The sequence below is a fragment of the Taudactylus pleione genome, unplaced genomic scaffold (assembly GCF_031769625.1).
Source record: "Taudactylus pleione unplaced genomic scaffold, aTauple2 ptg000016l, whole genome shotgun sequence".
NCBI lineage: Eukaryota > Metazoa > Chordata > Amphibia > Anura > Myobatrachidae > Taudactylus > Taudactylus pleione.
The window spans coordinates 52,428,015-52,445,345 of NW_028284418.1; the positions used below are offsets into that span (position 1 = coordinate 52,428,015).

Consider the following 17,331-nt stretch of genomic DNA (forward strand, 5'->3'; position numbering starts at 1 on the left):
AGTCACACCCATAGTCACCCGAACCCCCTGGCTCACCATCCTCCACAGAGGAACACTTGCACCGGATCGTGACACTGATGCCTTAGAAAAGGAAATAGAAAGTACCTGGAAAGAGCTAGAATTATTTCAAACTAATAAGGCATTTCAGGAAAAAGACCTGATTATAAATGAGAGGATTGTAAATTTTGAAAAGTACATAGTAGAGAATAAGAGGAAGAAATTTAAAAGGGATCAGAATGATTACCAAAATAATATGGTCAGGAATTATAAACGCAATAACCCCAAGCCATATAATACTGGCACTAGATCTAATCTCAGGATAGATATCCCAGAGTCTCATATAGGGCCACATAAGTATACCAACAGATGATATATCAATCCACATAAGGATGTTGACAGGGAATGGAGAGCCCCTAGATCAGATTTTCAACCCTCTAGGGGAGCACAACATAAATATGCTAATACCCATAATGAATTGGGAGCTAAACCCAAAATCCGGTATTCAACTGGTAACAGGTTGGCAGATTGCCCCCATAAGGATTTGTGAGAGGTTCCACCTCGCCCCAATCATTGGGACATGAAATATCACCCCTCAAGAGACTCGGGAACACCAAAAAGACAGAGGGAAAAAAGTTTAGAGGCTGCAGAGGAGGTATACGCAGTAAAGAGAAATACACAAAGGACCTAATATCTAATGATAATAGGAATATAAATGGATATGTAAATGGGGACACTAAATTACCTGAAGCCTCTACACACCCAAATGTATTCAATATCTCCTCTAAGAGTTTGAATCAAAATGAATTTACCCTACTAAGTAAGGGTTTAAAATTTGCTCCGACAAGTGAACCCAATATTTTGGAGTTATTTGTAGACCTAAACAAATATGTAAGGACTCTATGCCACAAGAGATATTTTGCGAACAAGAAACTTAGCCATGACCGGATGAATCCATGCCAATTATTCTGGATTCTACAGATAATCAATCTCTCTCTATATTGCAAGAGCTTTGGGAAGAAGGTAACACTGCTGTTCGGGTTACGACAATGAACCTATACGACACTACATGTCCTAATCCAAACATGTTTAAACTGAAATCGGATTTTTTTCCCATTTCAGCTAGAAGTAATAATATTGAGTCATTTTATAAAATTACACTTCAGGACTTCAAGTCCCTGTGCAATGGGATCTCAAAAAAGCTTCCTGCATGTCTAATTTGACAAGAGTAGAGAAGAGAGCACTTCATTTACTAACTAAGGACTCTTCGATAATAATAAAGGAGGCAGACAAGGGAGGCGGTCTGGTAGTTCAAAATAGGAAGGACTATCTTCAGGAAGCTTATAATCAATTAAAAAATCCCACTTTTTGCCAGACCCTCACTAGTAGTCCTACTGCATCTTTCCTCAATGAATATAAAATAATGTTGGACAGTGCTTTACACGAAGGGGTCATATCCAGGGAGACATGGTGGTTTCTTTTCATTCCTTTCTCCACTATTCCAGTGTATTACCATTTGCCCAAAATTCACAAATCCCCCATATGCCCACCAGATCGCCCTATTATTTCTGGTATTAACTCACTCATGTCCAATCTCTCCTTTTATGTTGATTCCTTTTTGCAACCATATGTCCCCATGCTCAGGTTCCATCTCAAAGACACCACTCAATTTTTACAACGCATCCAGGATATAGAATGGAAGGACACCTTTGCATTCTTTACATTGGGCATTCAATCATTATACATCAACATTCCACATGACTTGTGGGTAGAGACTATTGCCATCTGTTTGTCTAGAGATGAGAACCTGACACGGGGACAGAAATATTTTTGTTATCCTCCATATCATTAATTCTGTCACACAATTATTTTCTTTTCGATAACACTTATTTTTTACAAATCATGGGGATGGCCATGGGGACCAGATTTGCGCCGAGCTATGCCAACCTATACATGGGGAAGTTTGAGGATCTCCATGTGTGGGGCAGATTTGGCGCATCTCTCCTCTTCTATGGCTGTTACATTGATGATCTCATTATTTGGGATGGGGATTACACTTCTGTGGAACAATTTGTCACTTCTTTCAATTCCAATGCATTTAACCTCACCTTCACATTCACATATGATAAGAAATGTATTGGCTTCCTGGATGTGACCCTTGAGGCACTGGAGACCATGATACATACCTCTAATTTTATTAAACCAGTGAACACCCAGTCTTACCTTCATTTCCAAAGCTCTCATTACAAACCATGGAAACTGAATATACCGAAAGGACAGTTGATGCATCTCCGCAGAAACTGTTTCTTGGAGAGTGTATTTAGAGAACAAGCTGATGGGATGTTAAGGACCTTTAGACGCAGAGGCTATCCAGAGGGCATTCTTAATAGAGCCCTGATGGAAGTCCTTGAAATGAATAAATCAGATCTCTTGCAATCAAAACCTGTATCTCAAAGAAAAGACCAATATTCAGAACAGGATCTTGCATTTATCTGTAGATATACTTCTCACCATAAGAAGATTAGTGACATTATCAAGATAAATTATAAACTGTTGGGATATGATAATGTTTTGAAAGATTTCTTACCACACACACCTCGTATTATATATAAGAAGAATAAATCTTTGAAAAATATACTAGTCATCTCAAGATAGCAAGGTTATTGACTCCAACTTTGAGAACTCTATTCCTACACAATGGTTACCATCTTGACCACCAGGTTTTTACGGGTGCGGTAAAAACAGATGCACTATGTATACTCATATCCCTAGACGTACCATTAACATTAATTTGAGTCCTAAAATGTAATTATTCACTATTGGTAGCTTCATGAATTGTGATTCCATCTATGTTATTTACTTGCTGACCTGTGGGTACGGCCTAAGATATGTGGGACGCACCACCAGAGTCATTAAAAAGAGGTTTATGGAAAATTGCCGCAATATCACCAACAAATTCCTTAACCATAGTGTATCTAAACATTTTGCTGAAGCCCATCAGAGTAATACCAGTAGTTTATCCATTGTAGGATTAGAACACATTCAGAATACAGCATGTGGTGGTGATAGATACAGGACTCTATGTCGTCAGGAAGTCTACTGGATGTTTAAGTTAAACACCTTATATCCAGAGGGCCTGAACGAATCAGTAGAACTCAATAGTATTGTCTGAACTAGATTTGAGTATGTAGGTAGATAGGGTCCCCATCACCTTAATAACTCATCTATTAGTATTAGGGACGTCATTATTGCCATAAAGAGTTCTGTTTCCTGTATGTGATATACTTATAGACCCCAATACCCTGCCAGCTAGCTTCCACTACCTTTTACGACCAGAGTCATGGGGAATATTCTTCTCCTATATTCTTCACCTTATCATTATTCCCTTTCCCCCTCTATTTTGTTATATTTTAATTTATTTTACATCTTTCTTCTCTGATGAACAGGACCTTTATTGAGATCCATGGCTGAGGCTTGGAAAGATCTTTTTCTATTTGATTGATAGTTTTATTCTTCTTACTATGTCATTTAATTTACTGTTATTATTGAATATTGATTAAGTCACCGTGTATGCCCATTATGATATGATCTAATTTATGGGACTATATGTACTACCATCAGATAATCTCGTTATAGAGACAATTGCACAAACTGTTCCAATGTACTATGATCTCTATTGAGATCTGTTGTTTACCCCAATAATTGTGGGTTATATAGGTGAATTTCTGAATGATCATTATATGTATGGTTACCATGGGTTACTTCACATTGTGTCCTCTTTTCGATTGATAAAGTCATGACTCCGTTTATCTAAGGTCCTGGAATTTGTTATAGATGATTATATAGTATTATCGTTATTCATCTGTAGGTTAATACTATAATTTAAACTAATATGACTGTTAATGAGAAAATTACTATGGTGTTATATTACTGCGGAGCCACGTGATAATTTGTTTACATCACGTGACCCCAATATGAACTTTCTCCAGCCCTTGTACAGTGTGCCGCTCGTCTCCGTCGCAGGCCGTTCCAAGCTTCGGACACATGACTGGCTATAAGCCAGTAAGATCTTCCCTATGCCACGTGTCAAGTGATCAGGCTCGATTCACGTGACTGCGATGGGGGATTAATGAAAAACAGGTATTTAATTAGATCTTTAACCAGTCATTTTCATTTGTAAATAAAATGTTGTTTTATATTATGATTGCCTTCATAGATATTTTTAGCTCTGATGTTATTTTATGAAATGGCTTGGTTAATTACTTTTAGTTCTCTGAACACCTGCTCACAATATACCCATTAAAGCAGTATATATACCTGGGACATTCAGAGTAACCTATACACTTGCTCCTGATGAAGGTGTGAGTCACTTCCACATGGAAACGCACTGAGCCTGATACCACTCCATTGCATGTTGGATGCTGCATGTTGGATTCTCTAAAGGAGGATTAAGGAACTATCTGGATGTTTGCCATCAGATCCGGACCAGCCCTCATTTCTATCTAGAGACATCACTGGACTATCCCCTCACAGGAGGTTATTATTGCGAGGACATCTTGCTAAACTACAACCATGATTGGTAACATCTCCTTTGTACTATTGCTGGACATTATTCCGGGACATATCCATTACACTCATCCCTCCATTAGTGATATTCACATGAGTGAGACAATACAGTCATTGACTGCTGCTCACTAGTATCTTTTATTTGCTATTATACGCTGTTTTAAGTAATCAATTGTGTGATTATGCCACTGCCCCTCTGACAGGGACTGGCACATGAATATTGTGTTCAAATACATCTTTATAAAATGTTTTTTAACCAAGACATGTGTAAATTATATTTGATATCATTTCAGTTCAGGGTAGATTTCTTGAACCCCACTTCACGAATCCATATGCCCCACAATAGCACTGTTATTCACTTTTTCCACATGCATACATCCTAACTGTTAAAGATTATTGCACTCCTTGTTATTTGTATTTAAGGAAATTCTATTTGTAATTAATCAAACCCCAAGTCTAAATTCACCCCTACCCTGACTTTTGCCTTCACAAAAATCCTCCATAGACTACTGCAGAAAAGTGGTCCTAACTGAGAGTGTCATAAAAGACTGACAGTTGGAACTTTAGATTACTCCCAAATCCTCATTTTTTTATTTCTTTGCCCTGAAATTTGGCATGCAGCACCGATCAGCAGTGTCTATGTCCATGCCAAATTTCAGCTTGGTACCTCCTATAGCTTTTGAGGTGTAGCTCCTTAAACACCATGAACCCCTTCTGGAATTCTCTATGGAGAATTAAATTTTTTTCGAGTCAGCCATAATATATAAAAACACAGGCAAAGTCCGGCACTCACTTTTAGGATGTAATGACTTCACCCCGTTGCCCTCATTGTAAATAAAGCCTTGCCATAAGTAATTACACGGAGAGATGCGGCACTCAGGGCTTTGAAGAAAACACTCAAGCGACTCCCAGCAGTGTCAGGACAAAATGTTGTTTTGACATTGAAACGTTGACACTGCTGCTAGTTTTTTGAGTGTTTTCCTCAAAGCCCTGATTGCCGCATCTCTCTGTGTGTGTATATATATGTGTATATATATATATATATATATATATATATATATATTAATTAATTAGGGGTGTGCACCAGCCACTTTTCGTGTTTTGTGTTTTGGTTTTGGATCTGGATCTTTCTTCGTGTTTTGGATCTGGATTGGTTTTGCCAAAACCACCCTTCCGTGTTTTGGGTTCTGGGTTTTGTGTTTTGGATCTGGATTTTTTCTTAAAAAATAAAAAAAAACGCTAAAATCACATAAAATGGGCCTTTTTTTGTTCCTACGCTATTAATAACCCAAATAACATTAATTTCCACTCATTTCCACTCTATTCTGAACACCTCACAATATTGTTGTTAGGCCAAAAGGTTGCACCGAGGTAGCTGGATGACTATGCTAAGCGACAAAAGTGGGCGGCACAAACACGTGGCCCATCTAGGAGTGGCACTGCAGTGGCAGACAGGAAGCCAATCAGCGTTATGGTGCCCATTTGCATGTAGCACGAACCCGGGAGATCCGTGCTACATGCATCTGTGTGATTGGCACAGAGCAATGACAGGTCCGTGAGACCCGTCTGTGCTGCTGTGGTAAAAAAAAAAAAAAAAAAACCTGTGTAAAAAAAGAGAAAAATGGCGTGCCCCCCCCCCCCCCAAAAAAGAGCAACCAGCCCCGGGCATTAGTAACCCAGTGCTGGGTGTGCTTAAATACAGGGGACAAACGACGTAGGGGTCCCCTGTACTTAAGCACAACCAGCACCGGGCTAGTCAGAACCAGCGCTGGTTGCCAAAATACGGGGGACAAACGACGTAGGGGTCCCCCGTATTCTGCGCAACCAGCTCTGGGCTCTGATCTGGTTCTGGAAATACAGGGGAAAAAAATTAGTAGGGTTCCCCTGTATGTTCCAGAACCAGCACTGGACTTTTTCTAGCGGGGGGCTGATGCCACAGCCAGGGGAGCCCTTTCACCGGGCCCCCCAGCCGCAGCATCAGCCCTGACCGCTAGTCAGCCCAGGACGGGGATCCCTGGAGAGCTGGGGACCCCCCCAATAAAGGGGTCACCCTCTCCAGGGCACCCCAGGCCCAGGCTGATAGCCCGGGGCTATCCCCGCCACCCCTGGTGGTGGTGGGTGGCGGGTTGATGGTGTGGTGTAAATAAAGAATATCAAACATTGTCTTTACAAGTAGAACTGCAAGTCCCAGCTAGCCTGCCCCGCATGCTGGTACTTGGAGAACCACAAGTACCAGCATGCAGGGCATTAAGGGCCCACTAGTACCTGTAGTTCACCTGTAAAAAAAATGTTTAAAAAAACACAGGACACACACACACCGTGACAGTATAAGTTTATTAAACATACATACACACACACACACACACACACACACACTGAGAGCCGTTACAGACGGCTCTGTCAGCCAATCAGCACTTTGCCCATTAAAGGCAAAGGCATTTTTTTTAAAATGGCCGCTCGAGGCAAAACCTCGAGATCCGACAGCAGATCTCGAGGTTTTGCCTCGGGAGAGGGATCCGGGGCAGACAGGGAGATCCGAGCTTGGGCTCGGATCACCCCGGATCCCCGAAGTTCGGGTGGGTTCAGTTCTCAGGGAACCGAACCCGCTCATCCCTAGTATATATGTTATATATATATATATATATATATATGTTATAATATAACATACGCACAACATAAGAATGGACCAGTCCTCATAGTACTCTTTTCGGTAGATGCCCGGTGCCTTCACAAGTAATTCACCACAATTGTACACAAAGGTGCAGCACTCGCAGCATAAATAAAACTCCAACCCAGAGATATAAGGCAACATTTCAGTGCATCTTTATTTCGCAGTCACCAGGAATAATAAACATAATACACTTACCATTCTTATATAGGACCTGATTCAGACCTGCTCGCTAAGCTGCGGCTGCTCGCACTGACCGATAGTCGCCCGTCTGCGCATGCGTATAATTCAGTGTGCGTGCGCAAGCCAGTCTCAGCGATGGGGAGTCGTGCGCTCGTAGTACACAGACTGGACACTACTTTGAGTGACAGAATGTGCCGTTTGTGGATGGTAACGGGGGAAGGTGCTTGTGAACGGGGGAGTGGATGTGCGAAAGCAGGCATGTCTGGACGATGGAACAGAGTTTAGTGGGTGTGCATAATTAGCAAAGTAGCGCCATTGAACACGCCAGTTGGTTGTTTTTAGCCTGAACTGCTCGCAGTGCTTGAGGGAGGGTAGAGTCAACCACAAGTGATGCGATCACTTCCGATGGTCCTCAATGTACCAATGTTTTAAGACACTTGCTGGAGATGACGTGCACTAGTGAGCGTGTAAAGACACGCTAATGGGCGTCTACACTGACAAAGTGATCGCTTGCCAAGACATAGTGGGAGTGCTTATGCCTTGCCGAGCAAGCGGCTGCCTTGAAGTCACTTTGCAAAATGTAAATACGCTGGGAGCAAGCGGCCGCAGTTAGCGAGCGGGTCTGAATGAGCTCCTTAGACTTTACCTAGTGATTTCCAGCATCCAATTGTGGGGACTGCACTCCCGGCCAAGGATGTGGACCCATGAAGTCATCAAGTCCAGACATGCCTGTGTGTGATCACCCCTCACCACACTGAGGGGGTCATTCAGACCCGCTCGCGAGCAGCAGGACGCTCACAAGCGGGTCGATGTTCCCCACTGTGCATGCGCACGACGGAGGGAGCTCCGTCGTGCGCATGCGCGAGACCCGGGGAGCGACGGGCTTTCCATCGCTCCGGGTCTTGCACCAAAGGGGGCGTGCTGTCAATGTTGATTGACAGCACGCCCCCTTTGGTGGGCGTGCCTGCCAGACGGAGGCGTTCCCATGGGAACACCTACCATCTGAAGCCGGCCCCACTGACATCACTAGTGATGTCAGTGGGAGTGATTTTGGCTCTGATAGAGCCAAAATCACTCCAGGGCTTGTGGCAGGGAGACCCTACCGTAGGGTCTCCGTCGCAAGTCTCATGGTCGCGATGGTCAAGACCATCGCAACCATCTTTTTGGCTGCTCGCATATGCTGTGGGTGGTCACCCACAGCTATACGAGCGGCCAGGAGGCCGCTCCATTTTCATGGAGGAGGGCCCTGATTCAAAGCGAGCGCTCTGGTCAGAGCGTCCGGCTCTGAATCAGGCCCTGAGTGAGGTTATACAAAAATAACAACATAGGTATGTCTGTTTATTATTCCCGGTCACAGTGTAAAGTAAAGATGCACTGAAACTCTGACTTATATCCCTGTGTTGGACTTTTACTTATGCCATGAGTGCCACACCTTTGTGTACAATTATATATATATGTAATATATATATATATATATATATATATATATATATGCAAATGAAGCTGCACTCTAGACTAGAATACACAATGGAAAAATGGTCCAAATGCATATACCAATTTGGTAGCAGCACTCATTGTACTATATTTAATATATATATATATATATATACTGTGTGTGTGTATATATATATATATATATATATATATATATATATATGCAATAGTGCTAATACCAGCCCCTTGCTGTTCCGTTCAAGTCCTTCTAGTATCAAGTAGCTGGTGGAGTCAAGCCAGTGCCTAAAGGGGCAAGAGAGGATCTGGAACTTGGAAGACTGAGGAGCGGCACTGACCCCAGCAGGGAGGAGTTGGCGCAAAGGGGACACCCTCTGTGCCCACCAAGGGCGGCAGGGCAGGTAAGGTTCCAGTGGGACACCTTTTCTATCTATATACATATATATAATTTGTTTTTCGTCACAGTTCGTTTTTCATACAAAAGCCTGGGCAGCTTGCTTTGTTTGTCTCCCAGCCTGAATATTGCCAGCCAGCCCACCAGCCCCTGCCTCCCAAACCCTTCCCTCCCAGCAGTGGTGGATGCAGGACCACTTGCTGCCATGTGGGAAGCGACAGCTGGGGAATTTGACCTTTTGGACAGCCTGTCCTGTCTGTGTTCCATATTCTAAGTGTATGCCTGTCCTGTTGGTGTTCTATATCCTATGTCTGCCTGTCCAGTCTGTGGTCCATATCCTATGTGTCTGCCTGTCCTGTCTGTGTTCCATATCCTAAGTGTCTGCCTGTCCTGTCTGTGTTCCATATCCTAAGTGTCTGCCTGTCCTGTCTGTGTTCCATATCCTAAGTGTCTGCCTGTCCTGTCTGTGTTCCATATCCTAAGTGTCTGCCTGTCCTGTCTGTGTTCCATATCCTAAGTGTCTGCCTGTCCGTTGGCCATATCCTATATCTGGCTGCCCTGTCTGTGTTCAACATCCTGTGTCTGCCTGTCCTGTCTGTGGGCCTGATTCAGACCCACTCACGAGTGCACAGCTTTTGCAAGTGGGTCGATGGTTGACCAGTGCGCATGCGCAAGCCCCGGAGCGAGTGAGAACTTCTCTCGCTCCGGGGCTCGCTACAAAACGGGGCGGCTGTCGATGTTGATTGACAGCTCACCGCATTTTGTAGGTGGGGAGGGGGTGTGGCTGGACAAACGGAGGCGTTCCAGAAGGAACGCCGGCCATTTGTGGGCGGCCCTACTGACATAATTCGTGATGTCAGTAGTGAACTTCCTGCTCTATTAGGTCTCGTTGCAAGCCCGATGGTCGTGATAATTGCGACCATCGCCAGGCTGCTCGCAAAAGCTGTGGGTAGTCACCCACAGGTATGCAAGTGGCCTGGAGGCGGATTTAAAAAAAAAAAAAAAAAAATCCGCCCTGATTCAGCGAGTGCCTCTGAATCAGGCCCTGTGTTCCATATCCTATGTGTCTGTGGTCCATGTATTGTGTCTGCCTGTCCTGTCTGTATTCTATACCGTGTCTGTGCAAACTACATTCCTCGTGTCCCTGGCTCATGCAGTTGGTACTTAGAGTACCCTTTAAGGGGACAATAAAATGTTTTCTGAGGCGGGTTGGCAGTTTTCAGTGGGCCCCTAACATTTCATTTCTTTGGTGGGCCCTTCATGTCCCAGTCCGACACTGTCTAAGGCAATGAAAAGAAGAGAGAGAGAAAAGTACTCCTCTATGCAGGGGTACACCTCATATAATCATTCATAAAATATAACCTTTCATTAATCCATTTCATAAAATCAAAGAAACAGCATAAAAAACACATGTGAGCTTAAACAATTCATTAATGTATATCCTTTTTGGATTAAAGGAAAAAGATAGTGTTATATAGCATAATTCTTACACAATGGCGATGATGCCAAGAATGATGGAATTCATGTATATGCACAATGTGCTAATAGCAGACCATACTAATTTCCCTGGTGAGTTCATTAGCATATGTCCTCATAGATGTGAGGAAAGATACCATATATATCACAGTTGATACAAACTAGAATAAATACATAGAACAAAAAAATGCTGAAAATACTGAAATTCATATATGTGCTAATTGGTGATCATATTTACCTCCTAGATAAATATCGGTGAACATATAAGTGAGAATAAGCAGATACAGTGAATAACACACAGATTAAAATTGCACCTTGAACCACACTATTGCTCGCTGGCAAAAAGGGGCCGGATATTTAAATTAAGCGCTCGCACTGCGTCGCGTAAGGACGCCAACTGTGTGTTAGCGAGCTACGGAAAATTGTGCTCGCAAGTGTCTGAAGACACCCCCTTGCCACTCGCAACACCCGTCATCTCCGGGAAATGTATGATTAATCGGGACCATCGTGAGCCATCGGAGCTGCTCGCAGCCCTTGAGTTTGCCTTTCCCCGCCGCAAGCACTGCGATCAGTGCTGGCTGAAATACATGCAAGTGACGTGTACAATGATGCTACTTTGCTAATTATGCACACCCTTTAAACGCCATTTTGGCGGCCTGACACGCCTGCGTTCGCAATACCACTCCACCGTTCACATGCACCTTCCCCTGTTTCCACCCACAAACGGCACTATCGGTCACTCAAAGCAGCGACCTGATAGTGGTTTACGAGCTACCAAAAGCAGATCGCAACAAATGGCTTGCGCACGCGCACTGCGAATTCTACGCATGTGCAGATGGGCGAAAATCGCTCAGAGCGAGCGATCACGCCTTAGTAAGTGGGTCTGAGTCAGGTCCTATATGTATCATCATTCCCCTCATATCATATCACCCTCCATTACTCACAGCCCAGCAGTAGCCTATCTTCAGTTTGCCTATTGGTGTTTTTGCACTATCCATGCCTCCAGCAGACCGGATATATGTTATTGGGGACTACTAAAATTGCAAAAGCTCTGCCAGCATTGCTAAAGGAACCCCACAATTTTGGAAACTGGATCTGGTAACTATTACTCTATGTTGGTTACAGTTCTCTATCTAGCACCAGGAGATTGCTCCCTGGACTTACTTATGAACTAAGGGCCCGATTCAGACCACTCGCTTGGCTGAGTTCACACGTAGCCTGCCAATGTTTGCAATGTGTGTATGCAACGCAGTGCGCATGCGCGAACCAGTCCATGTGACGCGATCGCCCCTTGCACAAAGATGCCTCACTAGATTAAGTGACAGGACAAACCGTTTGTTGGTGGTAACAGGGCTTGGTCGATGGAAACGGGGGAGTGGTGATGCGAACGCAGATGCGTACCTGAGCGTCTTAACGCTGTTTCAGAGGTGTGCATCATTAAGACGGAGCGTCACAGTACACGTAACATGGTTGAATTACACACTGAAGCACTCGCAGTGCTTGCGGTAGGGAATGGTCAGCCACAAGTGCTGCGTATGGATCCGATGTTACTCGATGTTACCGATGGTTGCATACACTGCCTGGAGATGATGTGTATTACTAAGGGAAAGTGGGCCTCTTAACACAGGCTGGTGGGTGTCTATATACACACCGCGATCGCATGCCAAGACATAGTGGGCGTGCTAATGCCTTGTCGTGCGATCGCGGGATTTACTTTGGTAGCTAACGGCTGCGTGCAAACGCATCTAGCGAGTGGGTCTGAATCGGGCCATGAGGCTCTAACAAGCCACACTACTTGGGACTGAATACTCATATTATGTGGATTGCACGATACCTTATTTTTATTAGTATTGTGCCATATATTTTTTTATTTATATACATATATAAATACTGTGATTTTGTGCATATGAAGTTATGAGATTCAATTTTGCATTTTTACTGTGATTTATGGGCCTGATTCAGAGGAGCTCGCTGTTTGCGAGCGCTCGATCTGAATCAGGGCGTTTTTTGTTTGTTTCGGCCTGCAGGCCACTCGCAAAGCTGTGGGTGACCACTCACAGCTAGTGCGAGCGGCCTGGCGATGGTCGTGATTATCACAACCATCTGGCTTGCGTCGAGACCCTGCAGGAGGGTCTCGGGTCCCGCAAGCCCGAGTGGACTTCCTGCTCTAATAGAGAAGGAAGTCAACTACTGACATCACGAGTAATGTCATTAGGGCCGCCCACAAACGGCAGGCGTTCCTAAGGGAACGCCTGCATTTGTGCAGCCACCTCCCTCCCCGCCTGCAAAACGGGGCGAGCTGTCAATCAACATTGACAGCCGCACCGTCTTGTAGTGAGCCCCGGAGCGACGGAGCTGCCGTCGATCGCTGAGGCTCGCGCATGCGCATGCCGGAGGCGGCTCATGCGCAGTGGGGGAACATCGACTCACTTGCGGGTCTGAATCAGGCCCTATGCGTACAGTTGCCCTTGTAGAGTGCTGTTCTTATCTATTTCTGTGGATTAAAAGTTATACCCACAATTATTGATACATGTACCGTGATTCAATCTGAGACACTAAGGAGTAAATTTTAGGTGAGAGTGTTTAGAAATGGAGCAGGCTTGCCTACCCTCCCGATTTGGTTGGGAGCCTCCTGAATATCGGGTGCAGTTCCAGACCCCCCGGAAAGGGAGGCAAGCCTCCCGGCTGCCGCCTGCCCCCCCGACTACTACAAGAAACCCCCGCAGCAGGGGGCCCGATGACGTGATTCGCACTGAATCGCGTCATCGTGGCTTTGCCCCCTGCTTCACAATGCCAATATTTTCGGAATTTTGAAGAGGGGGCGGAGCCACGATGTTGCAATCATGTGGCCCCGCCCCCAAAACCGAGTAATTGCCTGGTCACGCCTCCCGCTGTACGCAGACATTTAGCTCTCTCCCGGAAGGAGGGAGCTGAATGTCGGCAAGTATGAAGTGGAGATTTTGCCCATGGCAACCAATCAGATTCTACTTAACATTTAACTAGCACCTTCTAGAAGATAATAGCTGGAATCTGATTGGTTGCTATGGGCAACATCTCCACTTCTAAAAATTCACACTTTAATAAATTTTCCCCTAAACCTCAATAGACTGGTGGAGGATTATTTTAATGAAAATTAAAAAATTAGCATGTCACACAGGGCCTGATTCAGCGCTCGCAAGCAGGTTGATGGTCCCCCACTGCACATGCATGAGAACCGGCCAGCGACGCTACGGGTCTCACACCAAAGCGGGGCAGCTGTCAATTGTGATTGACAGCTTGCCCCGTTTTGGAGGCGGGCAGGGGGGGTGGCTGGCCAAATGGAGGCATTCCCGAAGGAACGCTTGCCGTTTGGGGGCGGCCCCACTGACATCATGAGTGATGTCAGTGGTGAGCTTCCGGCTCTATTAGAGCCGAAAGCTCACTGGGGCTTGTGGAAATGAGACCCTACCACAAGGGTCTCAAAAAATGATGATTCCCCCTCACGCTGCAACGAAGCTGCTACTGTTTCAAATAGGTGTTATCAATACCTATAGTAGTCACAATAAAATACAAGCAAAAAAATAGAAATGAGCGCTTCAATAATGGATTGATATGTATACTTATGGTTGATATAGTCCGTAATTCTTCTTAGTTCTTTAGTTTTTTCTCAGATGTTTTCAAATGGATTTTTTTCTCCATGTATAAAAAGAATAATAAAGAACAAGAAGAGCTAATAGTGTAGTATTTCTATGATCTTAAAAGTCCATATATAAAGTCACAAACATATTCCCTTCCACATATAGAAAAATGGGGTTTAGTGTTGATCTATTGATAGAAGGTCACCCACAAGTGCAATTTCAAACTGGGACGCTCACAATCAAGCTTACATCCACTGGTGTTTGCTATACATATAAAGGTTCTGCATTTGGTCACATCGTCACATCCTGCACAGGAATGTGCAGGATGTGACGTGTGGCTCTCAGTGCAAACTTGAAAAGGGCTGGACACGAAGTTCCAACTCCTATCCAAATGCAGATGATCCCTGTAGGACTGATGAAAAGGGATATACTGGCAAGTGCAGACACAGGCTCGGGGAAAACGGCTGCTTTCCTTCTCCCAGCTGTTATCAGGTGTATGGAACAGTGGTATTTTCATCAGGAATGTGCATGTTGCCCATATATGTAAAAAAATACTAAGAAGATTTTATTTTTGGATATACCAATAAAACAATGGGCCTGATTCAGAGCAGTTCGCTATTTGCGGTCGTTCGTTCAAAAACAAGGGGTGGCTATTCAAATGATCCGTTCGCAAATTGCAGTCTGTTCACACCTCTAAGTCTGAACGAGCGAGCAAAACATACGCTCGTTTATTTGTTAAAAACGCCCCCTGGCCGCTCGCACCATACGTCATGTCCGCTATTTATTAGATTAATCGAGTACATCGACCAGCGTATGAACTGCTCGCTATTCTTGTGGTTGGTTTTTGCTACCACAATTTTGCGAACAGTTCTGGCTTAAAAAAAACCCAGTGACGTGGTCAATGACGCTGCTGTTTTAAATATGCACACCCATAAAACGCCCGTTTTGACCTTTAAGCACGCCTGCGTTCTGATTTCCACTCCCCGTTTTCAAGCACCTTCCCCTGTTACCACCCACATACGCCTCATCCTGTCACTCAAATTATCAGGCATTCGCTATTTTGCGAGCACATGAATTTCGGCCGCACTGACTGGTTCGCGCATGCGTATAACGATCCGTACGCATGCGCAGATGTGCGAACATCGCTCGGAACGAGCGTACTGCCGCTAGCGAGTGGCTCTGAATGAGGGCCAATATTTTTTATAAGAAACTGCCATTATTGTTTCTGGATTGGAAAGTGTCTCCTTGATAAAAGAAACCATTATATGAGGACCCACTACAGTATACGTGTAAGCATACGTGTAAGCACGTCTTATTGTTTGAATTTATACACGGTGTAATAACGCTACTGATACACAAGGGAAAGAAGTATAAAGAAACCTTTATATGTATAGCAAACACCAGTGGATGTAAGCTTGATTGTGAGCGTCCCAGTTTGAAATTGCACTTGTGGGTGACCACCTATCAATAGATCAACACTAAACCCCATTTTTCTATATGTGGAAGGGAATATGTTTGTTACACAAGGGTCTCGCTGCAAGCCCAGATGGTCGCAATGGTCATGACCATCGCAACCATCACCTGGCTGCTCGCTAAAGCTGTGGGTGGTCACCCACAGCTATGCGAGCGGCCAGGAGGCCGTCTTTAAAAAAAACAGGAACGTTCTGATTCAGAGCGAGCGCTCTTAAAGAGCATCCGGCTCTGAATCAGGCCCACAGTCCTTTTGATTACTGGGAGAAAAAAAGGCAATTTGGAGCCCCTTGTACAAGCTAGCTTTGGTGTACTTAAGCTGTAGGAGGCTACTTCTTCTTAATGTGGAAAAACTCATGTTCAGAAAAATTAAATACAAATTCTATGAGGAAGACCCTTGCTGCCAAATGCAACACAGTACAGAGACTTCCGTAATGGTGGAGTCAAGTGGGGATTAGCTAATACTGTGCAATAGTGTACATCATGATTTTTTATTTTTAAAGTTAAACATTGATTTTGTTTAAAGTACCAATAAATCTAAAGGTTTAATTTTATTGATCATTTACATTTTTAATCCCCTTAATGGATAGGTGTGGGCCACCAATGCATTTCTATGCCCAGGGCTTACAATGCTGTTAAAACAGCACTGGCTGCCGCGGCCGACCACCTGACATTTCCACTGTTCCTTCACAGGGGAGGAATGCAGATATTGTGGTCATACACTGTGAAATATCTGTCAATGTCTGGCCACGATATCTGATTTCAGCTGTTGGTCTGACATATTTTATCTCACAGTGTACAATATGCCCAGCTCAAGTCTTGCAGCATGTGCGACAGATGCGATTGTGTTGGGATATGACAGTGGATTTACTCACCAGACAGACAGACCAATGATCTAACAGTGTATGGCATTGTCACATAATTGATCTGTCTGATGGTGAATTTGATCTCACAGTGTATGGCCAGAAAAGTAACTTTAATAATTCAGCTGGTCAGCCAGTCACATTATAAGCATACTTACTAATAGTGTAGCGCCACCTTATTTCTAATATAGCTCTGTAAATTAAATGTTATAGTAAAAATGTGATGTTTAATATCCAGTATGACGCTATTGGTACACTTCAATAAAAACAATTTACTCTACATATGTAAGTAGTGTGGGTGCAAGGTGTCTGACTCCCTGGGCCAGTGGTTCTCAACTCCAGTCCTCCAGTACCCCAAACTGGCCTGTGCATAATTAAAGAAATATGGAATAGATGACCTGTTAAGGGTACTTGATTATTTGAGATGAGAACCACTGCCCAGGCAAAGCTTCTGTCTTGTCCCCCCTTATCTTATTTCCACCTTCACATCTGTCACCCCTGCAGATAATGTGTCTCTTTATTAACCAAATTCATGATATTGCAGCTACCTGTAGTTACATGTTTGCCATACACATGGATTGTGGTTTGTTTAGAAGAAAACTATATATGTCCCGTCTCTCTCGCAGTGCAAGCCACTGGTGCGCT

General features: G+C 44.1%; 1 long non-coding RNA gene across 1 annotated transcript in view; it reads left to right on the plus strand.

The window, feature by feature from the left end:
• Positions 1-4,023: 4,023 nt before the first annotated feature.
• LOC148542047 (uncharacterized) overlaps positions 4,024-17,331 on the plus strand; it is a 53,026-nt gene continuing 39,718 nt past the window's right edge. Inside the window, exons 1-2 of the long non-coding RNA XR_015878526.1 lie at positions 4,024-4,137; positions 9,112-9,267. This is a non-coding gene — a long non-coding RNA (uncharacterized LOC148542047). The remainder of the gene's footprint in view (positions 4,138-9,111; positions 9,268-17,331) is intronic.